Consider the following 27,296-nt stretch of genomic DNA (forward strand, 5'->3'; position numbering starts at 1 on the left):
TAGCATGCTAATCCTTGTCATGCTCACGCATGTCATACGATGGTGCAGGGCGATGTGACTACCTAACATGTAAAAGTGGCAAGCATCTCTAATGGGAAGTGCCCCCTGCACATTCCCGGGGCGCCTATCAAACGAAGTCAGCCTAATGGGAGTCACAGCAGCTTGCAGAGCAGAACGATGTCTAGCTGTGTGTCATTTCACACTGGAAACAAAAGCTATTTTTTGAGTGTGCTCAGAAGGGATCACAGGGCTTGTGCTTGTGCGCTTTGTCTCTGTACGGTTTGCAGGCTTGCTGGAGAACCAAATGAAAGACTCTTGGGGAGATGAATTCCTCCCGAGCTGAGTGTGTTCTGAAGAGGCAGAGTCCCAGCAACTCGGTGAGCATGACGTTAGGGACAGAACTAATAACAAGCAGATGAAGGGAGCTCAGCCTCACGAAATGGCTTTCACAGCTTGCCAAGGTAGGAAAGAGACATCTCATCTCAATCAGCAAGATAGGACCAGACTGCTAATGTATAAGTAGGAAGATAAATTATCAACATAAGGAGCTGGATCATCTTCTGAAGCCCCGTAGTTCAGCATGTTCTCCTTCTCACTAAACCTTTTAATTGGCCATCTGGATGGGTTGGGCTGGATTTGGAGAGAAAGAAAAGCCTGTCTCATTGTGGAGGATATTACCTCCCTGAAATTGTTGCACCTTTAATTTGAGGCTGCTGCTGGCATTTGTTATCCCTGGCTGTTGAACACACATTTGATTCTGAAGACAAACACAGAGTTGTCAAGGATTTGATTTTTTTTTCACCTGCCGGAGGAGTGTTAGACCCTATTGTTTTTGACAATGCACCTCAATTAGGTCTTAAATAAAATGGGTAGTACATGCTCTGAGAAATCGGAGGGCAGAACTGCTTGATTTAGGCTTAAGGATGATGTTTCTCCACAAGGGAGCCACCAGTCACAATAATTACATTGCTGTCTTCTCATAATATGATTTATTTAGATGTTGCTGTATGAATTAATTCTCTCTAATTGCTGCTCTTCTCACTGTAAATCAAGGTTTCTTGCTTTCTGGAGAGTAGTGAACATGATCCTACACTGAAGTAATTAGTCCAATTAGAAAGGAAAGCAGATGTGGAAAACCAATTACTTTCAGGAATATGCCGACTCCTATGTAGTCCAAATGCTGTTCAATCAAAATGTAACAGTAATTTAATAAAACATTGTTTTATTCATAAACTCTATTCAGCAGTAGGACTCCCCTGGCTTACGCGGAGAAGCCAGTTGGTGAGCTTTGTGGTCGGTGAGCTTCCTGGTAACCTGCTCGCAATTTACACAGCTGCAGCTCCTCTGAAAGAAACCTCTTGGAGGTCACCATGAGCAAGGGCAGGTTTCCTTCCTTCTCTGAGACACCGAGCTGTCACCCTGCAGTGAGAATGAAATGAGCTGCTCCCCTTGGCATTAGTGCACTTGTCAAAAAAACTATCCAGCAGAGAAGATCACCAGCAGAGGTGGGTTGTTGTGGTTGCACCCCTGACTCTAGCAGTTGTTCTGCAGGTGGTGTGAGAGCCCGCAGGGAAAAGCAGGAAAGGTTTCAGTGAAACTCTCCGTGGTACGTGACCCGTGTGCACTGTGCCGCTTGCTCTGCCTTGACCCTATCAGTGGGGTTGCACCGACTGATGCTGGTGGAGAATTTGAACTTCATAAGCTCACGGAACTTCACAGAATGAAATAAATCTAGGAGGAGGAATGCAGGTGCTGAAGTGAGAGGAAGAACGGTGTTTAGCAGAGAGTTGAAAGGAGATGGAGAGTTGACAACAGCATCACAGGGGTCTGAGGATGAATCGTGCTGCTCAGCTGCGAGTCTGCAGGAGGGGACTGGAGCTGAAGCTGACAAAGTGTAAGGAGTGAGGAAGAGGGAAAGCAAGATCTTAGCGCAGGTTGCAGAACCTGGTCCTGTCGCACACTGTGCTCACTTGCACCACTGCTGGAGCAGAGTGGAGCCCGCGAGGAGGTGCCGCTCACCAGCAGCAGCACTGCACGTGTGGCTGGGCCTGCCCGTCCCTTTCATGCACACACTTTAAGTGTGTCTGCAGCGTGAGCCAAACAAAAAACCCAGGATTGTCTCTTTGGGGGTTGTTTTTAAGCTCTTTGTTACAATACGCAGAGAGGAGTTTTGCTCTGGAAGTTCACTCATCTATTTTCTTCTATCTGCTGCACGGAAGACAAGTGTTCTCATAATTGGGCCATTAAAGAAGGTGTTGAAATGTTGCTAATTGTCAAAGGCAATTAAGTGTAGCAACATGTCACAGGTAAATTAACAAGACTCCAGGTGTTTTGAGCAAATTGCATTTCTGTGGGTGTAGAACAGTTCCTCTCCTTTCTGCTAGCTGTCTGTACAGTTCTGGTGTGCCGCTTTGGGGATTTTTTCAGTTTTGCACTGGTGTCTGTGATGTGCCGTGTATTGCACAGCCTCAATTCTAGTTGTTAAAATCCATACTGCTATTTTCTGGAAAAGGTTCCCTTTTCTAACCCAGCCTGTACATCCAGACTGTTGTCAGTCTCGCAGACGGTGGCAGTTTGATGGCTCCACACTTGGGGCCCTCTGGAGGGAGATGCCGGTGATGGGGGCAGCGTCTGGGAACCAGCAGCCCAGCAAGTGCAATTGTGTGCCCTGTCCCCTCTTGCTTTTGAGGTCAGCACTCATTAATTCAGAGAATTTTGGTGCCTCTCCCATGGCCTTTAAGGAGATGCCTCAGCAGCTGCTGCAAGAAGTGCCTCGGTGTGAAGGGTGGATTCAGAGGCAGGAGCCCAGATCTTATTTCCTACTGCAGCACCTGTGCTGTGCTTTGCAGGTGACATCCTCCCCTCCCCTCATCCCTTCTGCAGTCCTTCAGCTTCCCTTTGATCCACACCTTTCAATACCTGTGGGACGATCCTAAAATGCTTCCTGGGGAGCAGTGCTGGAGGTATCACAACATTCTCGGTTCACCCTCCTCTGCTACGTCACTCCAGCTCTGCCACCGAGCTCCTGGGTGGCCTGAGCTTGCTGCTGCCCTGGGAAGTTTTCAGAGATGCAGTTAGGAGTCACAGGTCAGTCTGTGCTCAGATCCCTCGCGGTGGTAATGGTGCTTGGCATTGTGGTGCGGGTGAGTGTGCTGATGCGGGGGTTCCCACAACGATTCACGTGCTGCAGCAGTGGAAGTATCCAACACCCTGCAGCTGTTCCTTTTATTAACTGCCACACCTTGTTAATGAGGAGATTTTCTAAATATGACTTTACTCTGTTATTTTACTGAGAAATCCTAACAATTTAGGGTCTTTTAGTGATAAAAATACTCAGAAACGATGTGTAAAAACAGATCAGTTCTGTTTTGTTTGTGCATTGCATGCTCTGTACAAGCAAGCTGTTCCAGCAGGGGTTTAAGATTTGTGTTCAGTAAAATGCTAATTTGTCTGAGAAATACAGGAGTCGTAGCCACAAAGCTCCTGCAGACATTTCTCATGACAACCAGCACCAACGCTGTGATTTGTGGTGTTCCTGCACGGCTGTTTTCAGGAAGGCCTGCAGTGACCCAAAAGAATTGCTGAGAATATGTAGTTTTAACCTTTGAGTAAATATCACGGCTTTTATTGGTAATTACAATTTGAGCACAAAATCTGGAGTTCCTAGATTGGGTGGCCAGCAGCTGTGTCGCTGCTGCCAAAACCCATGGCATAACGCCCTCCCCTGCCGCTCACAGCACTGTGGGTGTTAGGAGAGACCACAAAAGGGTGGAACCGCCACGTGGTCCCATAATTAGCACTCTTTGTCTCTTTTCTCTTCCCGATGCATTAGATGCCCTCCCTGCAAAAAGATTTGTGATTGTGTGTACGTGCACGCGCGCGCTTGAGGGTGGGTGAAACCTAATTGTATATTATTAAAATATTATGATTTTTCCCCTTCCAAGCTGTAGGCAATATGCAGCACCTCCCCGATGTCTCGTGCAGCTGGCTTTGACTGGCACTTGCAAGGTTGTCCTCCAGGTGCTGCATCAGAAATCTTTTGACACAGTGTCAGTAATTAAGTGTACAATTAAGAGAATGTCTGCAATTAAGTTCAATCAGTCAGTCAATCAAATCTACATTTGTAAAGGGTTTCTAAAGGGCCTCTTATCCAAGCCTCCCCTCTGCCTCAGAGCTCTGCGGAGTTACCACCAGCCACAAGGCAGTGCTTGTGGGACGAGGGCTCAAAGAAAGGGCTGTGGGGTTTGTAGTGCAGACAGCAGAGGGTATTCGAGTAAAATAATAAAACTACTTTTAGGTAAGGAATTTCGCTTCATCACTAAAAGACAGCTGAGTCAAAAACTTTGCTTTCTCCAGCTGTCTCCCTGGCTGTTCACCTCAGCTCAGGCATCGGGGTTCCTGCTGATCTTTCTCCCTGTGGGGGAGAATGATAGGGGGCAGGTAGGCTGCTGGTGTGAGCTGTGCTTCACGGCCTTCCAAGCATCTTTCAGCTCCTCGGGACAGCAGAGGGTTGGGCCATGGCTGGAGAGGTGCCGAAGCCCCCTGGGAGCAGGGGTTCAGTGCCAGGCGCTGCTCAGGATGTGGGATCCCCAGGGAAGGGCCCTGGGTCCCAGGTTCTCGGTGCGGAGCCGAACCTGGCACGTCAGCACCAGGGAGCCTGCAAGTGCAGGCTTGTCGGGGCTGGGAAAGGGCTGCGTCTTGGGGATGGATGCACCTGGAGCTAAGAAGGCTCCAAGTACCAGCAGTGGCAACCTCAAGAAGAGGCTGCCAAACACATGAGCCCAGCCGAGTGTTGGTGATACTTGGGCTGGTTTTCTTTTTGATCTCATTCCTTTCACCTTAAAGTAAGTTCTTGTCTAATTAGCCAAATTCACATCTTAGGTGCTAAGATTTGGAAATACTCAGTCTTCAGACTGCACATATTGCTCAGAAGAGTAACTTGAGGGTTTTTTCTTGTCTGTGGTGCTGCATCAATGTGAGCAATGAGCCGTGGTTTCTTTGATAACGAGCTTGCATTTACATAGTGCCTGTCATCGCCGAGGAGTTGTGCTAACTGCGTGTATTGACAAAGCCTTGGCCATAGCACTGTGCCTCTCTGGCAGGTTGTCTGCTGTCTCGTTATGTTCATCGCGTTAATGTATGGACGTTCATTGCTTTAATGTATGGAAAGCTGTTAGCCAAAGTGTCCTTCGTATGGGGAGGGGGGGGAACAAATGGCTAGGTAATACATTACTGTGAGTGCTGTAAACATTCCCTAGCATATCATTAATACCCAACTGTATTTCTGTCCTCAGAGAGCTCACAGTGCCCCATAAAGAAGGCCTCTCAAGCCCAGGAAGCTGAAGCCAGCCAGGGAAGGAAGCATCAGCTTCCTTCAGAAGGAAGCAGCACCAGCCTGTGCAGCATCACGCCTTCGGGGGCTTGGAGCAAAACCGAGCAATTTCTCCGTGCTGGGTGCAGCTCCTTGGACCAGCTTCTGCCCGGGCAGTAGGAAGGTATGTACGCTTATTTTATTACCTTTACACACAAGTTTTCTTGTTTACCAAATCTTTCATCTGCTTATGTTTGGCACTTTGTACTTAAACTTTTGCACTTTTACTCTGTCTACTTAAAAAGAGAAGGAAGGGGATCAATTTGTTGCTAGTGTTCTTGTTACTGCCACACAGTAAGCACAACCAGAACTCTAAGGAATGGCTGGTTAAAAATCTCAGTTCTGAGATTCCCTGAGAAAAAGATTTAATGAAAAAAAAAATCTTTTTGGTTATGTATTTCAAGATACCTACAGAGATGGAATGCTTGATGGATAAGTGTATTAAAAAAAAAAAAAGATTGGCAGGATCCTGGTTTGAATATATGCTGTGCTCCTGGTATTGTAATGATTTGGTTTGGAATCAAGACTGTAACTTTAATTATTAGTATTAAACAGGAAGATTTGTTTTTGTAAGATGTCCAAGACAGGCTGCGTGTTATGCTTAAGAATGAGCCTGGCAATAAATGTCAGAAGCTTTGGGAACTTTCACTGCTGACTGGAAGGGCTTGGTGCTACTTTGTGGAAGCTGGCCGTTGGCTTTCCAAGGAGCATACATACCCTGTGGTGTCTGCATTTGAAAGAAAACAGTGTCGGCAAATAGATTTTTTGAGTGCTTTTAAAGTCAGTCAAATAAAACGTGGGGGGTGAGAGAGGGAGGAAGGAAGGGCACTGATTAGGCAAGCAGCTGAGAAGTAATACAGAATAATAGATTGTTGAAATCCAGCACTAAGTCTATCAAAGCAAGTAATTCCTTCTGGTGGTAGAAAGACGTTTTGGTTTTGTTTTAAAGCTGCCAGACCTAATATTTTTGGGCATTCATCTCAGGGAGGTGAGGACTTCAAAAAGGCAATTACAACTGGTGAATGATGTGTGTTGAATGCAATGCTCTTACGCATCAAAATGTTTAACTGCATTAACCTGTGGGGAATTTACACGGATACCTTAAAAGAACCATCTTGTGTTTAGCCTGAAAAAATCTAAATTCTCCATCAACTTGAATTTTATTTACATTCCTTTTATTACGAAATAAATGGACCAAAACTTTTAATGGTGTTTTGCCACGTTGTGAAGGTACTGGGGCAGAGGGTGTTGGAGGGAGGCAGGCATTGCCCATGGATGCTTAGAGAGAGTTCCTTAAGGAAATGCACTGTGGTACATATGCCCTAAAACAAAGTTATATTCTGGTTTCTTTACTTGGCTGTACTATCCTAGAGAGAAGATGACTGAAAGCAATGGTTACACATCTAATTTATCCACATTAGAGTTTAATTTCCTGCTAATAGGGTATTTAAGCCTTCAAGAAAGCAGCTTGCAGTCTTTGTAGATGTTTTAATTTTTGTGTACTATGTAAAAAGTACATTTTCAAAACAGGCTCTTACTGGAGATTTTCAAGAAATACTCAGGTTATTAAAGTGCTCAGTGTACTGCTCCTCTCCATTTCCCAGCATGCTTGATCTCTGGATGCTTGGTGTATCCACATTTCCATGTAGTTTCCTTTCTTTGGCAGTGGGAAGCAGTTCCTCTTGTTGCTGATTCATCTCCATGTCTCTTGTGCTTCACTCCACTGAAATCTGGTTAGGTATGAGACAGACTCCGGTGGAATGAAGGACAACAGAACCCATGGATCGTCCTTATTTCACTTGGAAAATGCAGGCAAGCTCATCGCATGTTAACATACATTTAGGGTAGTACAGCTGGTGCATCTGCAGTGTTCAAATTCTACGTAGGAGGTGTGAAACTGTCTACAATCCATGCTCATGGGAATGTAAGAGCCTGAAACTTTTGTTTGCTCACTGATTAATTTGTTTCCTCTTTCCCTCTTTTCAATTTTTACCTTTATCCCATAACAAGTTGCCAGGTATGATTTGTAATGTTAACCGTGGGAAAAACTTACCAATGGATATGGCAGTTCTCTATCTCTTGAAGGTCTTAAACTACTGAAAGCTTCTCCAAATGAGATTCTGTAGCTCTACTAATGGAGAATTTACATTTTTTTTTAAGAGGGAGGTTCAACAAGATAATGTTCATAGTTCCTTCTTGCCTTAAACCTCCGAATCTACAAAACCCAAAGAATGCAGATAGACGTTTTCTTCTACATGCCTGGTTGTATCTGCAATGCTGAGCCTGTGTTAAGCTACTGCTTTCCTTTAGCCTAGGTAGGGGAGAAATAATCTTTCTTATGAACGGCCTCACGTGGTATGGTAATTGGAGATGGATGCTGGAGGCTTCTTGTGATGCGTGGGCAGACAGAACAGGGAGAACTCTGCCTGTCCCGACATGGTGGTGCCAACCTACCGCTGCTCTTGCACACACCTTAGTGCATCTGTGAATTTATGCTATGGGAGTGCCAGAAGCACTATGGAGATTTGAAGCCCTAAGCTAAGCGCTGTCCAAACCCTCCAGAAGACGGGTATCTTCTTCCAAAGAACTTCCTATCTGTGAAACAAAGAAAAAAAACTGTTAAAATATACCTAGTGCCTCTAATATACGAAGTGTACCCCAAATGCCTAGTGAAATGCAGGGTCCAGTTCTGACTAGCAGCAGGCTTTGGTACTCCCAAGCACTTGAATAACTTAGGAAAATTTCAAATTTAATTTGCTTGAACTTTGCAGCTTAGGAAAAGATTGGTTGGGATGCAAAAACTTGAATTGAAGATAAACTGCAATGCTTGGCTGCACTTAAAAAAGAAAAAAAAAAAGAAACCCGCTATGGAGGTACTGATAGAGGATTTAACAGAACAAATAGCTTAGGGTGTTTCTCTCACTTTTTCTTTTCCTTTTAAACATAAACCTGCTGTCTGCTGCTGCATTGAAGCCTCTCCCTTTGCTTTGTCAAGACATGTTAAAAGCTTTTGGATAAGTCCTGAGAAAGAGTGGCCTAGGCAGGAACTCATCAACTGAAATTCCTCTATGCAATCCTGGCTTATTTGAAATGCCTTTTATCAGGCAAGTTGCAACGGGCTTCAGTGCCATAAATGCCTAATGCACAGCTTCCAGCTATTAACCACTTGGTGCCTGGAATCCACTTTTCTGTTCTCTTGAAGGCAACAGCTGCAAATCTGGCTTTGGCTTTCTTTGGGAACAGCTCAGATTGTGAAGTCAAGGTGCATATCAACAAAGCCTCGCATAAAAACATGGTAATAAAAACCTGAAATACAAGCTCTAGAGGCCTGTATCTGACTGACTAGCCCTCAATCTTGAATAACTCATTTAAACTACATTAAAGGTGAACAGTAGTGGCTTTTTTTAGCTTTTTTAATTAGACACCATGAGGTTTTTGCTTCTCCTTGGGGAGAAGTCTTGAGAGTCAGGCTGCAGCGTGCTGCAGGGATCTCCTACCTGGGCAGCAGCTGCGATCCACTGCATCCTCACAAGTGGCAGCCCTTTAAAGGTCAGATAAAGTGTAGTGGACTTCTCTGAACTTTAATGTGAGCAAATGTTTCTATATTTCTCTGTCTACAGGGGGACTGAGAGATGCACTGACCAAGGTCTATAGCATTTTTGTTGTATTAAAAGGACTTTACATTAGGCCCAGGGATTACAAGCCTTTGAAATTTTCAGTCCAATACCCTTCATGCTCCCAAAAGTGCCTGTAAATGGGATTCCTGGTTAGAAAAGTATATGATAACTTGTTTCACTGTAACATAAGCTTGCATTTAAAATTAGCATCAGTGAAACTACTCTCTGAAGCTGTCACCAAGTGTGACTTCCCAAAGCAATGCATTGCTACCCTTACCTGCTTCAGCTATGTCTGCAAGTGACCTTTGCCCCGGCCTTTTCTAGGGAACATGCTCAAAGTGTGGTCTGCTCATTCTGGGTTTTCAATTGTTCTTTTTCCCTCTGGTGTTGCTCCACACTTTTGCAAAGCCTTTGTTTAAAATCAGCTGCTATTGGTTTTTAGAGATAAAACAGCTTTCTATTCTCTTATCGTTGAGCCAGTTTTACAACACGGTAATTTAAATGTGGTCAGCTCTGCAAGTGTGTGTTGCTTGTCAGAGAGGAACCCGTTCTTACAGCAGTAGCTGAAGTCATTTACAAAGCTCTGGTTCTGTTTTAAGTGACTGAGAAGGCCTTTGGACTCTTCTCTTTCACTCATAGACAGCAGCCAGAGGAAAGTAGACGTGCACAGCAGGGGAAGAAACAACCTCAGGCCACTGGCTCCTCTGATCGCAGAGATAAGCTCTGCCTGCTCAGGAGAGCGCTCAGCTACCCTCGTGTTTCAGTGTCCCTGAAGCCACACGGCAGTATAGGAATTTAGGACTTCAGAGAACTTTGCAAACATCATTGAGCTCGTGTTTGTTTAAACTTTTCTAGGGAAAAATAACAAATTCACATTCTCAATAAGCTCTCCAATTTTTCATTGTATTTCTGGATAGATAAGAACCCATTTTTCAAGTGGCTTGCATAGAAAATTGAGTTAAAATCAACTCATTGAACCAAGCTAAACCGTTATATACGGCAGATCAAACCTGTTATTCTTTGCACCAGTATAAATCCAGAGCAACTCCGTGGGTTTTAATGGAATTACATGGCTCCTAATGAGCACCAGTGCAGTAAGTATTCTTAGGGGAGCTCTCGACGCATCATCAATTGATGCTCTGAATAAGTTAGCTGTTAATTGCAACAACTTAAAACACCAATACGAAACGCTTAAGATGTTTGCAATTTTCCCTCTTTAAGCCTCTTTCTTGGCCTCAGCTTCCAGACAGCAAAGGGCAGCGGCTCTGGTGTTGGTGCTGAACAAGCAGCAAGTGTCTCTGCTGCAGGAGCAGGACCGATACCGCTGGCTGCAGCCGCCTGCATCCTCCTCGTGCCGCAGCCTTCCAGAGAAACCCCAGCCATGCGCAAAGCCTCCCAGCCACGCCGCTCCCCCAGCTCCAAGCGTGGTACGCTGCGGGTGCCCCGCTCTGCACTCACCTGGCTCGTGAGCTAGGCACAACTCCCGGCTGGCAACCGCTTTACTGAACCCTTCAGCCGAAATGAAAAAAAAAAAAAAAAACAACAAAAAACAAAACAACTTGACAGGACAGAGGGCTATGGAGACGGGGAACTAAAATAAAACAGCTGCTAAATAGGTACTGTCAGTGGCTATGGTTTTCTTCTTTTTCTTCATTCTGTTGCGCAGAATTCCAGGGGAGGTGGAACAGATGGGAGGAGAGGAGGGCTCCCTCGTTGGCTGCACCAGGCCGGCTTCTCCCAGCAGCAGGCAGCGAGCAGCAAGGTGCAGGAAGGAGACTTGGGGCGAGGGAGCGGGACGGTAGGGAGAGGAGCGGAGAGCAGTGGAGAGGCACCAAAAAAAAAAGTGCAAGGGAGGGGAAAAAATCTTTAAAAAGCGCTGGAGCAGGCAAGGGGAAGTTCTGCCCACTTAAGGTGGTGTCCCCAGGTGCAGTCTTTATTTGCGCGCCTGCTCTGGGGGCTCCGCGCTCCCGCGGGCGCAGCCAATGGAGAGGGCGCGGCGGCCGCGGCTCCTCCCCGCGCTCAGCGCCCGCGGCCTCCTCCTGCGTGGCCTCCCTGCCTCCTGCTTGCCTCCTTCCCTCCTGAGCGGCCTCCTCGCCTCCCTGCCTCCCTGCTCACCTCCCTCCCTGCCTCTTTCCCTCCTGCGTGGCCTCCCTCCGCGCTGGGGCTGGCTGGGCGCGCGCCTTCCCCCAAGCGCGTCGCCTTGGCGAAAAGTGTGGAGCAGCCTCAAAGGAGGCAGCTGCGTTGCTTTTGCGTCTCCAAAGTGAAGGTTTCAAGGTGTTTTTTACCCTTAGCAGGCTTTAAAAAAAAACACACTACATTTATACTGCAACAGACTGGTTTGAAAGGAAGCGTTCATATTCTTCTCAGATCACACTGCCTAATTCTTGTACTTGCTTTCAGCATCGCAGACACTTCAGTTTGGTTTTCCAGAGCTTGCTAAGGATCCAGAAAGCTTGTCGCAGAGCTAGCTCTGGACTATGAAGCATGTCATGAGATCAAGGTCCCAGCATGATCCCTGTAAGCTATGGAGGAGGGCAGCTTTGTGTAAAGAGTTTGGTTATAGGGACTTTGGGACATCTGGGGATGTCTTTCAGAGTGTGCCAGTGCATTCATCTCAATTCTAGCTCTAAAGGAATCTGTTTAAAATGAAACTCCAAGTTACCTTGTGTATTTTGCAAATCTCTTGAGTCACTTCTTTCATCCTTGTCTTCCTTACACGGGGTCCAACTGTTCCATGCAATTCTACTTGCTCAGTCAGTCTTCAGTTTGGGAGCTGCAGCCAGCACTGGGTTTTTCTTCCTTGAGGGTTTGGGACCCCACGCCTTCAACCATGTTTTGGGCTGTTGTGCCATCCCCAATGGGTGCTGGTGGTGCTGAGTGGGCGCTGAGCTCCTGGGGTGGCTGGGGCAGGGTCTGGCCTTCAGCCTCCCAAGCAGTGGGAGTGCTCTGCAGGCCTGGCTCGTGGTGTCCATGGTTAATATTTTGCAAAAATATTCTGGAAGGCAAACGTCTGGATTTGTAAGTCTCCCAATCTACAGAAATAAAAATATTTCAGTAAGCTTGCTGTTTTAATACAGCAGTGTGTAGGTAACTGAGTAAACATAAAATCCTCTCTATTTCTTTGCATAGTGCTATAGTACCTTTCTTCCATGCCGTTTCCCACATAAGGACTGCTGCTGTTGTTTGTTTATTGGGTAAGCTGGAGATGCAAAATTCAAGCTGCTTTGGTTAGGACACAGGTCACAGGGTTTGTCTTTAATTCTGGTTGTGCTGAATTGCACTTAGCAGCAGTATCCATCACGACTACCCACAATTATAAATAAAATGCTTGGATTTTTGCCACACTTACTTTAAATGTCAGGTTGAACATGTCGGCCTATTAATGTGTTTGCTGGAGTACTTCTCGAGAAAAGGAAGTCAATGTTTTTCATATGTGAAATATGCACTGTAGATTATCACTATTGGGGTTATTTTTTCATGCTTATTGTACTTATTGCAAGCTTTTATTTTCTTAGGGCTCTGTGAAACAATAAGCCAAGTGCTTATTCGTGAAACTCAAGAGTTTTACGCTGCTGCACAGTTTGAAGCTAGGGCAGTAGTTCTCCTCGATACAAATCAGACCTTTATTTGCTACTGTAAAACAATAAAAATCTTTACAATTTACAACTACTGCCGTCAAGGACGGCTGTGGTGGGACTGGCTGCGGTGCGGATAGCTCGGTCAGAACATAAGGCTGCTCCGTGGTACCCGCTCATTTCTGTTGCTTCCCTTAAGCTCTGAACACGTACCCGTTAGGTGGAAGAAGTTGCCAACACATCATAAAACTGCTGCTGTAAACTCTCAAGCCTTGCTGATGGAAATATGTCAGGGGACGAAGGCTCTTCCCTGCGGTATCTGAACGGCACGTTGCACCTCGGGTTGGCTTCCGAGGAGGAAACCTGTGTGGTCTTGAAGGCTTGTCAGCTTTGACCTCTGAATTTGTCCAATAAATGAAATCAAATTATTTACTTGGTCTGCAGGTCTGAGACATCAAACACAGCAGAAGAAAGCTCAGGGCCACGTCTCTTGAAATTGCCTACTGTAAATTCAAGCAGGCAGAGAATAATTACTTGATGTTTTTCTCCCTTCGCCTCCAAAGTTTATTTATGATTGGTGAAAAACTGCTCTGTAAAGCAACTGCTTACCTAGGAGTAAAGATTAAATAGAGCCATCAGACTCTGCATTCCTAATATTTCCTATCTCTGAGAAATGAACCAGAGGGGAGCATTGTTCACTTTTATTTTGCATCCTTTCTGTGGCTGCTGTGCCGCAGTGTAACCGGCCTGCCCGCACCCTTTCCCCCTGCAGCGCTTACTCTCCTTCATGCATAAAGGGAAACAGTCTCCTAACCTTTCTGAAGCGAGGCCAAAAAAATGGTGTTTGATCACAGGGAGCCGGCACCTCCGCTCTGTTCCCCTGCAGCCTGCTCAGACCGGACCCGTGGGGGTCCCTGGGGGGCGTTGCCGGCGGGTCTGTGGGAGCACAGCTCGGTCGTGCTCAGTGCCGGGGTGAGTGTGTGTGCTCAGTCAGTCCATTTCTGCAACTGCTCCTCACAAGGTGGGCATGTGCTGAAGCTTATTGCTCTGAATAGAGGGAAATGCTAGCTGCGAAGTTAAGACTGAAGGAGGTAAGAGAGGGCTTTGTGCTCCAGAACAATAGCACAAAGGCAGGGCTGAGACTCCTCAAGTTTCTTTGAGGCTTATTCGCGTACCATCACCTACCACTTGTCTGAGACTACAGCTCTATCTGAATTGCCAGGTAGTGTTATTTCTTTTTAAACGCAGCTTTAAAGGCACTTTTGCTTTCTACTGCTTGCTCTTCGCAGGTTTTTGTTCTTTGCCACGTGGCAGCGCAGGGAGTGCGTGGCAATTGATGATCCGCACAGCCTGCTCAGATGAGTTCTGCCCTTCACTGGCATGCAGACGTCTCTGCAGTGTCACAGGTCACCCATAGTGACTTTAAGACTACACATCCTGGCAATTGCAAGGAAGAAGGCAAAGTGTGCTGAAGTGTTTCCAGGATGCTTGTCCTGATGAATCACTTCTACACTAAACGGCGTTAGACCTGTAATGGTTTGAAATCACCAAGACTTCAGTTGTGCTCCTCGTTTAACAAGACATCCGTACAGAGGTCAAGCAACAGATGACAGGTTCCTGTAATTTTATTTTAAATATTCTCAGCCATAATTGCTTATTTGCAATTTGCAGAGGAAAGAAAACTGATTGCACCAACCTCTCTTGTCATCTTCACCCCATCCCCAGGCTCCACGCAGCTTTACATTCTCCCTTTCACTTCCAAATTTAAAAGAAAACACTGCCTCTATTCTCTTCCCATTCCCCCTTTGGCAATGGGAGTTGGCATTAGGTTACACACCTGGTTCTGCAGCTTAGTTAAATATCTGGCTCTTCCACATTAATACATCTGCTTTTTTCTTCCTTTAGAGGCATCCGATTTAACTGTAACGTGTGTCCCTGGCAGTCCTGAGCATCTTTTCTGAGAGTTCAGGGTTAATGAGCCTGCAGCAGAGCAGGAAGGCGCCCAGCTTCCCATCCCTGGGATACCCAGGGAGCAGGGCTTCTTCATGCTCAAACTCACAGCTTCTGGCCACAGGGATTATATGGCAAAGCAGCCTATTAGGACTTGAGGATCTCTTAGTCTCTTTAAGTTGTTCTCCCTTTGTTCTGCTCTTTGATCGCTAAAGAAGTAAGCAGAAAAAGGATGGAAGCTAGAGAAAAGGAGGAAGAAAACCATTTTTTTGGGGGGGGGGGATTTGATTCTGTCTTTGCAACAGGGACCATTTCTGTGAAAATACTTCTTTAAAAGAAGGAAGTTTCTGAGAAAAAATATTTGTATTTTTTTCTTTTGTGCAGCTTTATTGAGTTGCTTCAGAAGGCATCACTCACTTCAGACCCCGCTGAAAATAGCCAACAAGCTGTAACCTGCTCTCTTGCTGTTGCTTCTAGGGGCTGTGCCCGTGTTTCAACAGAGCACTCTGGCTTTATAAAAGGCTGCTGGTGACACATCGCATTAGCTCTGTGTTTTCCACGAGTCTTTATGGGATGACAAACTAAGGCTGAGTTTAAGAGCATGCCTGGGGGTGCTGAGACACCGGAAAGGATCTTTTTGCTTCTGCAGTACAGCAGAAAACTTGAAAGCTCACAGTTTCTTCCATAGCATTTTTTAAATTTTGCTGTTTCAAGCTTGCACGTTCTCAGAAGGAGGAGATATGAGCTGGCTAAACCCTGATGTTAAACCAGGAAAATGAAGGAAGCCCAACCTTTAAGGGTAGATGAGCTGGTCTTTTCTGCTGCTTCAGTAACTGGAAGAATAAGTGTTGATGCAGTGCACATTTGTGTTGGTGAAAAAGTGACTTTTGACAGGAACAGTTAGGAAAAATGCATAAATTTGAGCATGAAAATGCCAACGTCCACGGCTTGGCATTGTCGCAGTTAGCAGGATGCAGTCGCATTGATGAAGTGAGGTAGTGTGGACATGGAGCTGCTTCAGAAGACAGCGAGGCACCTTCGTGCCAACAAATCTTCTCCTGAGAGATGATGTGCTGCTGTCTGCTTCTTCCTGTGCTTGCTGCTGCCACGGCTGCCCCAGTGGTACGAGGTCCATAGCAAAGCATTGCGGTGGTGCCGGCTCCCAGTGCTGCTGCGAGCACCTCTGGGGAGAGGAGGAGACTCGGCAGCTGCTGCCCTGTCTCCGCTGAGGCTTCCCAAAGGGGCTGTCATAAGGGAAGGGCTTAAATAACCTTCAAAGAAAATAATTAAAGATTGATTATACCGTAATTGTTAAACAGTGTCCCTAGGCTCTGGAGGTAGCAGACCTTCCTTTTCTTCTCTGCATTTGAAGATAAGAAAGAATGACCCTGCTTTAATTATTGGCAGGTTGCTTGAATTTTCTTTGTCTAAAAGGAGCCCAAACCTGAAATTCAGCGTGGTGCATGAATTTCCACTTCAGAACATAACTAAGCGCTGTTAAAATATTGCTTGGTCTTTAGGGCTGGATTTAAAAATAGCAGCATTAGAAGATGGGTAAAATACGGGCTTTGGTTGTCGATTTCTCTCTTCATTTGTAGGTTTCAGTTCTGCAATAATACATGGCTACCCAGCCCGTGCTTGTGAGTAACCCTAACAGCCAAACAGCTTCATGCATGATGCAACAAATCAATGCGTGGGACAACTTTAATGAGTCACGTTTTAATAATCAGTCAGACCAGCAGTCTTAAAAGTGTTTTGGCTGGGGTAACCAACTCAGGCTCGTTGGGCTCAGTGCATTTGAGCATTGAAGTCCATCTCAAACCATCCTGAACAAAGGTATTTATACCAAATTCCACGTTTCAGGCCAGTGTGCTCCAGAACTATTAGACAAAACAGGGTCTGTGCTCACAGGTTGCTTCACAATTAAAGCTCTCTGTGCACACTTGGGTCTGCACGCTTCATTTGGTAGCAAGAAGGCAAAATGCTTCATCCTGCTGACAAGACTAAGGCAGCAAGAATTTAAAAATAAACCTTTTAAGCTGATGTATGAGGCCCAAAGCCACCAAAGCACTGTTCAGGAGTGTGCTTTCCAGCTTGGTGATTTGAGGGGAGGGGGAGGCAAGAGAAAAGAGAAGAATCTGGGCATCTACCCTCATAGGGAATGAATTTCTAAGCCACAAAGATGAATTTTCTAACTTTTCTGTAAATTTTAATGCCGTGGTGATGCACTGCAAGAAACATCTGGCCTTGTTGTAGCCATCACTCTGTGGAGGCTTCTACCTCTCTGTGCACAGCTGCATTTTAGGAGCCTGTTTGCGTGTTCTCAGGCTGGAGCCTTGCCTACTGCTCGCTCCCAACCAAACGAGATAACTGATGGCAGAAATTCAGGACTGAGGAGGGAACCTATCAGGAAGCTGATAGAACTGAATCACGGATACAGATATATGTCTACAGAGATCTGTGTTATTTATACTATAAAAATGTACAGAGAAGCATAGCACAGGGTGGAAAACTAAATTACTCAGAAACCTATTACCTGGAAAATACGGAGGTAATATTCCTCCCTCTGTTCGGTTGTTTAGAGCAACACTAAAAACTTGTATTCCGCAATAACAGGCATTTTAAGGAATCTGATAACTCTTGTGGGTGGGAGGGACAGAGGGACGGCTTCCAAGGAGGCTGCAGACTGCAAGCACAATATTTTTGTTTTTTATTTTAAACTAGGAAAGCCACGAACAACAAGCCAAGTCTCTCTGAAAACACTACGGGCACACAGCTCTAGCTATGCCAACTGTAAATCCCAAGTATGTCTGAGGAAGATAAATTGTATTGCTTTAAGCCCAATCTGATGGGAGAAAAGGCCCAAAACTTACCCAGGGCCCTCACCCTCAGCAGAGCATCAATTCCTTGCTCACTCTGCCTAAACGAGGCATGCTGCCTGCCCTTCTAGAAGGCTTTTCGTGAAAGCTGTTGGATTTCAGTTTCCTTCCCCTTACCTGGCTCTAGCAGACCACTCGTGTGAAGTTCTGCTCAGCGTGCAAATAGAGGAAGAGAATATTGCATCTCACAGCTAAGCAAACAAAGCAAACTGAGGGCAGCTCTGCAGCTGGTGGGCTAATGCTGGAGCACGGCCGCCCTTAGTGCGCGGGGTGCTGCAGTGTGCGGGGCTGAGCTCAGGGCTTCAGGAGCAGCTGGCTCTGACTTCTGCCATGTTCCTATTTAGGGGATGGATGGGAGCGCTCCTGACAGGTCTGACATTCTTTGCAGATGGAGTTTTCCCCCAGTTCTTGCAGTTAATCTATTTGTGACTTCACGCAGGTTAGGTTTCATTTCCTGCAGTGGCGCTTTCGTTACCTTCAGCATGTGCCAGCACGTTCCTGTCAAACAGATGCGTTTCTTCATTATCATTTGAAACAACAGCTCCTCTTCCTGCAGCAAACCTCGGCTCTCCCAGGATGGAGAAGATGCAGGGGAGCTGTATCCTCAGGGACTCCCTGCTCATGGGACGGGCTGGCCAACGCCGAGAAGGATTATATAAAGCAGGCAGCGTAGGTGTGCATCGCCTGGAGAGCGCTCCTTCCACCGTGCTGGGAGTGCTGGTGGCTGTAAGGAGGGGTGTGAGTCCCAGAAATCCATCCCTGGGCTCAAAGCAGTCCCTGTACACAGCGACCTGTTCCCCTTGTGGGGCTGGGGCACAGCGTGCTGGGAGAGCCCTCGTGGGCAGCCCCCGCTCCAGCAGAGGTTCCCCTTGCAGGGAGAGCAGGGTCAGAATTTTCTCACAGGAAAGCAGAGGGTGCCACAGGCAGTTGTAGAGCCTCACTGATGGCCTTGCCTTTTTTGTGCTGGTTCCTAAATAACGGATTTGGGCATAAATGGCTTTCTTGTGAAACCCTGTGCATTGCTGCACCGGGACGATGCAGTCACTGTTTACGAGAACGTTTGTGTTCATCCGTATGGCATCTACAGGTGCCACCAAAGCTGGGTATTAAAATGGGGTAGTGAAAAATACGAGTTTAGCTTGGATAAATATCCTTGGCTTCTGGAGGGTTTTTCATAGTGTTTGAGCCTTTTCTGATACTTTTTTTCTAACTCCGTTTACTGGCAGCGTTAAGTCAGAGCATGGCAACACTGGGTTTTATGGCTTGGGCAAAGCTGAAAACACCAAGAAGTGTGTTTTCTGTTTTCGTTTCTTTTTCTGTTTTTACTGACTGAAGTGGATAATAACTTTTTACAAGTTTCTGCAGCCGTTAACTGTGCATCTGCCCATGGATCTGCGTGCTAGGGGAAGTCTCTCCCTGGCATTTGCCAGATGCAATTAAGAGAGCATCCTCGAGGAAGTGCCAGTGCTGGGGACACGTTGCCAGCCCCGTCCTGCTGCAGCCCACTCCCTCCTCCAAGCGGGCACCGAGCTCTCCCCTCGGTGTCTCCGTGCCCCTCTCCAGCCATGGGACCCGCTCGTTTCCTGGAGGTCGGTGGCAGGCAGAGCCCTTCCTGCGAGCGCGCCCGATGTGTTGCGGCACGCCGAGCTGCGCAGCTCCGTCAGCTCCTTCTTGGCCCTTTGTCTGCAGCTCAGAGCGCAGCTTGGGAGTAACCCGAGCCCTTCCCTTGGGCCGACGTGCAGGCACACGCTGCCTTATCGAGCCCCGATCCCAGCCCCAGCCAGGGACACGCCTTTGGGAACGTTCCTTTCTGCAGCGTTATTCAGCTCGGGGTTGTCTCGACTTGTTCTGCCGTGCTCCCCGGACCAAGCGTGCAGCAGCCAGGGCGCCGTGCGTGTGAGCTTTCAGTGCACCACAAAGTCCCCTCAGATCCAGGCCAAGTGGCTTGGTGTTCAACTGCAGGCGTGCTGCTTTGCTGTGCCCTGCGTGTGGGCTTCTGTAGGGCTAGGAAAATCCAGACAGTGCCCCAGACAGACTGTTTTCTTAAGTATGGATCCCATCATATCTGAGCGGGGTATGTTAACGTGCAGGTTCTTCTATATGGTGTCTAAATCAATAAGTTTTAGTTTCAGGCTTCATTCTTCTGACCAAGTCTGGTCCTGGCAGCATTTAGGAACACACGCATGGAGGCCAGCAGCTGTTTAACACCGTCTGAAATTTGAAGCATGCTGCGCTGAAGGGAAAAATAATCATTTCCATTTCTAGCAGGTCCGCAGGCAACATCTCCAAAGGCAAAGGCACCTTATTAAGAGTCTGTGAAACTTCCCTTACAAACCCTGCGTCGTGGCCCACCTGGAAATGAACGGGAGAGGTGAGGCACGGCCGCAGGCTGCCTGTGGGACCGCAGCACGGTGCGGGGCAGCTGGGGTGCAGCCAGGGCTGAGCTCAGGTCAGGGCTGTCAGAGCCGGGCCCTCCAGCCTCCTCCTGGCCTCTGGTGTGTGGGAACGATCGCATCCCTCTGTTCAGGGCTGTGCATTAAAATCCAGGATGGATGATTTTAATCGTTCTGCATAATAGCTGATGTTCTGATCTTCATGTAGATTGGGGGGAGCAGAAGAGCACTCGTCTATGTGTGGCTTTCGTTTAGCAGGAGATGAAAGGGTTCAGAGCAATATTTAAAATAGATGCCTCCGCTTTGCTGGAGGTCACTGGGACTGAGGCCCAGCCAACGCTAATACTGCTAATTGGCTTATTTTGGTTAGAAGCATGATGTTTTTACCCGGGCAGTTATTTAGGGACATCCCCATGAGTGGCAGGTTGTGAGCCGGATGCACCGCGGCGGACGTCGCTGCCCCAGGTTGACAAGAACGGGTCCCAGTGGTGAGTGGTGTCTGTGTAACCCCAAACCTGCCCCTGTGCTGCACCGACCGCCCTGCTCTGCCCGCTGGGGCAGCTGGAGCAGTAAAATGTGCTTGGCAGTGTCTGAAGCACGCGTGTTGAGCTGCATGCACCTTGCAGCACTGTGTGAACCGGGACCCAGCCGGCCCCCGCGTGTCAGCAGTAACAGCCCAGTGCTGCTGGGCCACCTCTGCAGGGCTCGTGGCTCCCATTTGAGCTTTTCCCTGAGTCTTTTCCCTTTCCCACTGTGGGATGCATAACTCGAGGGCATATTCGCTCAGTGAGCAGTATCTACCCAAGCAACTTTGACCACACCTTGGGAAAAAAAAAAAAAAAGAAGTGCAAGGTACTCTACTTGCAAATGATGGGCTGTTATTACCTTCCAGCATCGCAGAAGCAGAAGACTTAAAAAGGATGCTATGCACTAATCTACTCCTCTTGCATTATTTACTGTTGCAATGCATATTCCCATGCTCTCCTGTCTAAGGTGACATCTTAGCTCTGGATTTTTGATGACAACAATTATAATGAGATAAAGGAAGACAGGCAGCTCAGGTTTGATTGGGATCCCTTTGCCTTTTTAAAAATTGAAGATTTCTAACTCTCAGCAAAGTCCCCATTGCGTGAGCCTGTGTTTTACATTCTGCCTTTTTGCAGAACTCGGTCTGTCGGGGCTGTGTGCAGGGTCCCATTATGCCAATGTTCTATTAATGATTTAGAATGAGATGTTAAATTCCCTCTCCTGATGTTATCTGGTATTTTCATGTTCTGAGAGGGCATTTTTGGATGTGCAAGAAACCAGTGTTGAATATAAACATAGATAATATTTTAGGGAATCTGTTTCATTCATGAAAGGGTGAAGGCTGCTTCACAGTTAATTTTGTTTGTTTGTTTGACAAAGGGATTTATCTTGACTCAGAATGGAGAGAAGGGAATTTTGCAGACACCGTAGGTGTTCCCAGAAAAAAAACAACAAGAGCCACTGCTCTCCATCCCTTTGAAAAAAGTGCAGAATTCTTCCTTTGCTCCTGCAAAGCAGAGCCAGAGCACCCAGGGGCTGAGCTTGAAAGCAATCAAGAGAATTGACACCAAAACCGTGCTCCCTCCATTCAAACCCCTTTAGCTGAGGTTGGCTCTGTTCACTGTGGAGGAGTTACTCCAGATCTGTACCAGCACAGGGAAGCAGAAGCTAAAGCTGAAACCCTGCCAGTATTTCCATGCCCTGCTTCTCCCTGAGCCTTTTTGTGGCTGAACTGTTCTCTGGCTCTGGCTGGCTGTTCTGTCCAGTGAAATCTGCAGCTGAAGCTGGAGGGGGCTTGTGTCCAAACACAAGCAGTGCTGGTCCCCGACTCACACTTTGCAGCAACTCTCCTTCAATACCACCAGCAACACCCAATGGCACAGCTAAGCTCTCATCCACGTTGAATTAATTTCTTTTTTATCTAGGCAGCAAACATGAAGCAACTTGCTTCATCGATGTATTGCTGTGGAATTACTGTGGCAGAGGCATGAGGCAGCCAGGGGAGTCTGACATCAGTCACTGTCCTGCAGGTATACGCAGTTTCTCAATCACACGCAAGCTGTTCTTTGTCTGTACTTGCAGAACCTCGCAAAGCCACTGGATTTGAGAAGCTGGCATCCACTCCTGCTGCAAAGCTAAAATGAATTCGACCCGTCAGACCCCACATTTGTGTTTTTCATCCTGTTTTCATTGTCGTGCAGTGAGCTGGTGCTTTCACAGCTCACCGAGGAGCTCTGCACCAGGCTCGTGTGGGACCGCAGCGTCTCCTGCATGCAGCAGGTGATGGAGGAAGGTTTGCTAACAGCTGCCTGGGCTTAAGTGAGTGCTTTGAGAGACACAGCAGAGCTCAGCGCGTGCTGGCCTTACACTCAGATCTCCCTTACGCCGCAGGAAGGGGTGTTGGTGCTGTGTAGGTGACACCAGATGTCCTTAGGGGACGGTCTCTGCCTGTGGCTGCCCACATTCGCTGCCTGGTGACTCACTGAAGCGTGTTATGTGAGCTGTGGAGGAGCGGTCGTACGGCCTCACCTTTGCTCTGTGCCTGTTCTAAGTCTGGTAAGGGAATAAGAGACACCGATATTCGCGTCTCTGCTGCTCATTTATTCCTGTTGCAGGCCTGTAGAAGTACAGAAATACATACCCAAGTATATAAAGAAAACATTGGTTCAGTAGGTGTTAGTGAAGGAATAAAAATCAATACTTAAAATCTAACCACTATTTTCAGGTTTATATATATATATAAAAAATAACCCCGATGGGTATCATCCATTACCCAAAAGGCAGCATGACTTGTGGGAGGATACGAGGTAGTCCAGGTCTGTTTTTCCTTCTGAGTTCTGGGAGCGGAGAATATGTTGTAAGGGGTTCAAGCTCATTTGTATTTTAAAGCTTCTTATTTGGTAGTGCAGGACCAGGGGCTACATCTTCAGCTGGCATAAATCTGCCTGGCTGCATGGAGATAAACTGATTTACGCTGGCTGAAGATCTGGCCCTGGATGTAAGAAATGGAAGCAGGTGGATGTAATTTCTCTAAATTTCCACTCAAGCTGCACATGCCTGGAGCATCAGAAATTGAACGGCACTTTCCCTAAGAGTAAAAAAGTTATTAGCTTCATATTTGTGTTAGTGCTTCACTGCCCTCCCTCTTGACTTGATCATCGCACGTAGCCACGGGCTGTCTCTAGCAATGACTCTGTCTCCCCAATAAAATTAAAAATCACTTTTGTTTCATATCTTTTTAATAAGACGTGTCCTTTTTAATAAAGGACTCCGCTCTTTAACGGGTGATGCGCTGATGAACAGCAGGCTCGGAGATTATTGCATTTCCCTGATTTGAATTTCCCTTCTGCATTTTCGCTGTAACAATAAAGCTAAGTAAGAACCCCTGAAGACTCTGAACATGCAACACAAACACAATTTTGCTACCACTGATGGGTTGAAATGGATGTCCAGTGTAAGTGGACGCGTGGCTGTGTGCACTTAGATGTGAGGAATAGATTTTATTCCTGAATGTGTAATATGGGAAAGAAGAGAGGTACAGGTTTGGGAGCCTACAGGCCAGGTCCCCAGGTTTCAGTGCAGTTAATGGCGTTGTGAGAGCTGAGGTTCAGCCCCGCCGTAAACAATTAATGCCTTGGGGCTAAGTGCTCATAAAGGAAATAAGGACAAGGTACGGTACGGTGTGGGAGGGAAAGAAACACTCCTGTGGCCACTGGCATTGTGCACAGAAATACATGCACAGGTAGGTGCAGCTGCTGGCTAGATGAAGTCCGGATATCTAGCTTTTATTTTTATTTTTACCTTGTTTAGAATTCTTTCGTCTGCAGCACAAGTGCACAAGCCCTGCAGCACAAGCGGAGCTGAGCCCTTGGGTAGGACAGCGTCCCCGTTTAGCTGTTGCACTACAGCTGGTATCTCCCCACTCGTTGCAGTGCTCTGCAGCACCCACGGTGCTTTATCCTCACCCGTGGGATGCAGCCTTGGGGGGGTGTCTCAGCTGGGAGAATGCCAGCACCCTGCAGAAACTCTCCTGGGCTTTGTTTTGTCTTTAACGTCTTTGCTGCCCCCAGGCCCTTGGTCACCGAACCAAGTGGTGCCCTGAAATCCAGATCCCAGCATGCAGCCTGTGCATTAACGTGTTCTCCAGGAGCCCCTGTGCTCTCCGGGAACACCAGGGGTGTTTGGGGGAAATTCCAGTTCCAAAAGCAGGGACCAAACTGCATCCCACTGCGGGTAACTGCAAGCTGCCTCTGCACTCATGGGAAATCCCAGCTCCTTCGTTTGCTGCTCCAACCCGTTGGGAGGTGTGGTTCTGTGAGCCTGGGCAGCTCCTGGGTGTGCTGGTGGGTGAAGGCACCGTGGTATAAATACCATAAGAAACATTTTAAGAGCCTCTGGTGGAAAGAACTGTGAGATAAAGGGAACGTGATAAACCCAGCGATCATCCGGGCAAGGTCAGCAGCGCTTGCAGCATCACTGACACGTCCATGGCTGCAACTCAACCAGTTTTCATAGCTGGAAATGTAATTCCCTCCTTCTGTTCCTTCAAAAAATTACAGCAAAGAACGTTTGAAAAGGAAAACCCATTTTTGACTGATTTTTTTTTTTTTTAAAGTCATTAAATATGTTCTTAAAATATTTTCCAGGAATGTTTGTGGGATTTTGTATGATTTTATTACAAAATCAGTCCAGTGATACTAAAATTTGTGAGACCTTTTGATATTATCAAGGCTGTACTGGAAACAACTCGGGTTAAGCTCAGATTGCCCGTCCTGCTCCTTCGCACAGCAGTAAGCAGACTGTCTCTAGCCCCAGAAAAAAAGACAAAGGTTAAATTCCAGGGATTTGCTGAGTATTAATTTTATTCAAATAATTTATGCAGATTTCCTGCCTCTAAATTACTCCAAGGTTAAAGAATTGAACAAAACCGAATTCCTCTCTATGTTTAGCTTGTTGTATCGATCCATCTGTTCCTGGGATTACTTCAAACACCGAGCTGAGGAAACTTTGAGCCAGGTTTTTTTCAGAAGTGAGTGAGCACGGCAGCGAAACCCCAGGGGTTCAGGAGGCTTTGGAAACAGCAGGTTTCTGTTCTGGGTGCTCTGGATGGGTGCTCTGCATTTACAGCAGGGCACCCACGTGTCTAGGACAGGTTTTCACTGAGCTCCCCGGGCTGGGACATCGGGGGGTGCCTGACAAACAGTGACCCTAGCCCGGATGGGTGAAACTGAATTGATGGGAAATATGTGCAGAATAGCAGGAAATGTGGCCCAAGTGGACTCTAGCTTTAGGAGATCACAAAATGCAATACAAATAAAAAATAGGTGGGCTTGGCCACGTGTTTCTCCGAGCTTTCCTTCCCAGAGCCGCGCTCTTGGTTTCTGAGCAGTCGTCCCCTGGCAGGGATTGTCCTTGTGGTAGGTCCTGTGCACAGGGGGTGGCTTTAGTCACTTCTTCAGGCCAACAAGGACAAATGCTGGCGCTGCTGGGTGCTGTCTGGGTGTAGGTCACTCCAGAAGCTGCTTCTCTTTCCTCTTCCCTGTGTGCCAAGTGAGGTAGTGCAGGTAACGCAGCCCCAGACCCTGTTGAGTTTTACCTGGGTTTGGGTGTTTGCCCCCATCACCCTGGCCTGCCTTCTTCCAGCTCTTTGAGGCAATGAGACAAGTGGGACACACTGGGAGGATTTGCGCAGATTTTTAATTTCTTGTCCCCATAGATTAGACACGATTTGCTTCAAACCTTACTGAGAGTACCAAGGCTGATGCCATTCTGCTGCAAAAAGTGGACACAAGGTCTGAGAGCATCATTGCCCCCCTTCCTTCAGCACAGTCCCATCCCGTCTGCAGTCGATGGTCGAGCCACGTCCCCAGGGCTTGGGCTGGGGGTGCTGGAAGTGCTGCAGGTGTGGGCTGTGTGTGCCCCTGCTCCTCGAGCCCACACCACTCGGGGAGTGATAAAATTTCTTTTAATTAAGCCCAAACCTCCAGCTCCCGCTGCTACTCGTGTGCTGTGGTTTGTGGGGTTTTCCAGCCCAGAAAGCATAACTGTGGGCTATGTTTTCCGGGATGGCAGAGGAAAGGCGATACAGTTGCAGCCGTTTTGCATACCTCTAATCCTCGGGCTGCTCTGTTCATTCCCGTGGCACAAGTTCCAACAGCCCTGCGCTGCCGAAATCCACGCCGGGAGCTGCGCAGTTCAAGGCAGGCGCTGCTGCACGGGGCTGGGGCCGTGGCCTGTCCTTACACAGGGCTCAGCTCTCTCCAAGTGTGCAGCAAGCAAAGTTTAAAGCAGAAAATAACCCCAAATACCTGCCTGATTTCAGCAGGTTTTCTTTTGCTTTATCAGCCCCCTCTGGCAAATTTGGCAGTGGCTTATGACGAATCATGGCATCATTTTCACGGTTAATTAAGGGAAGGGAAGGTACAGTTAACAATGAGCTGTCGTACTGGGGGATATTGCATTAAATGCCCACCCTGCTCCTAGGTCTTACAGCAGGAAAGTTCTTAATATTCAGGCTGTGGTTGAGGCTTTGCAGCATTCCCTCCTCATTCATTCAAGCGTCATCCTCTGTAGGACTCGGCATGGGGTGGAGGCAGGACAGGACGTGCTGCCACCAGGAGCAATGCCCCCGAGGTGTGAGCAGCTCTCTGAAGGACGCTTAGTGGAGGAGCTGAGGAGTAAATCCTCGTCTGAGCACTGGCTGCGGGTCGCTGCTGGACCATCTCAGCTGTTGCCACCACCGCTGTGGTGGCACTGAGGCCTCTGCTCATTCTTAGAAGGCAAAAGCTTTTTTTTAATGGACCTGGACAAGTAAATAGGAAGAGAAGTTAACAAAGTTAACGTGCGTTTTCATATTTCTGTGAAAGTTTGAAGTACTGTGGGCATTCGTCTTTTGGAATAGGCTGTGCTCTTTCTCTCATGGCTTTTCATGTGCTTCCTCCCACTGTTTTTCTTCTTCTGTGGCTGAGCAGTGATGGAGAGGATTGGATTCCAGGTGCGTGAGCCATGAGACGTTTACTGGTTGGGGTTCAGAAATTCCTACCCTGGGGTGGAGGGGGAAGTTAGAGGGAGGAGAAGAAAAAGAAGAGAAATGAGAAAATAAAGTAGGCTCCACCACCTGCCATGTAATGATCAGTTGTGGAGATAAGGCTGTTTTAAGGCGCATTCCAGACATATGGGTCCTGCCCAGACACAGCACAAAAGAAAAGAGAGACTTAAAACAACAGCCAGCTCCTCCTACCCCCGGATCAGGTGCGCACACACATAAGAGAATAGCTAACCCTAATAAAAGCCTTTCTCCTGGCCGATGTTTTTTTTTTTTTACAGTTTTAATTCTAAACCCCTTTAAGCACACAGGCACATCCAGCCCCTCTAATCAAGTTGACACCTGTCACCGGGGCTTAAACCTGCAGGATCCAAAGCCAATCCAGCCTGATACCACCCGCAGGAGCTGCTGGCAAGTGCTGCGTGGGGACTGCAAAATG

General features: G+C 47.3%; 2 long non-coding RNA genes across 4 annotated transcripts in view; one reads left to right on the forward strand and one right to left on the reverse strand.

Annotated features, from left to right (window-relative positions):
- The window catches only part of LOC137844039 (uncharacterized), a 162,827-nt gene that overhangs the window by 12,865 nt on the left and 122,666 nt on the right, over positions 1-27,296 (forward strand). For all 3 annotated transcript variants that reach the window (XR_011089778.1, XR_011089777.1, XR_011089776.1), the window contains exon 2: positions 5,295-5,495. This is a non-coding gene — a long non-coding RNA (uncharacterized lncRNA). The remainder of the gene's footprint in view (positions 1-5,294; positions 5,496-27,296) is intronic.
- Positions 6,525-10,668, reverse strand: LOC137844040 (uncharacterized). The gene is made up of 2 exons (XR_011089779.1): positions 10,447-10,668; positions 6,525-7,966 (listed from the first exon to the last, which is right to left on the reverse strand). It is a non-coding gene; the product is annotated as an uncharacterized lncRNA (long non-coding RNA).

This window comes from Anas acuta, chromosome 24 (genome assembly GCF_963932015.1).
Source record: "Anas acuta chromosome 24, bAnaAcu1.1, whole genome shotgun sequence".
Classification (NCBI taxonomy): domain Eukaryota; kingdom Metazoa; phylum Chordata; class Aves; order Anseriformes; family Anatidae; genus Anas; species Anas acuta.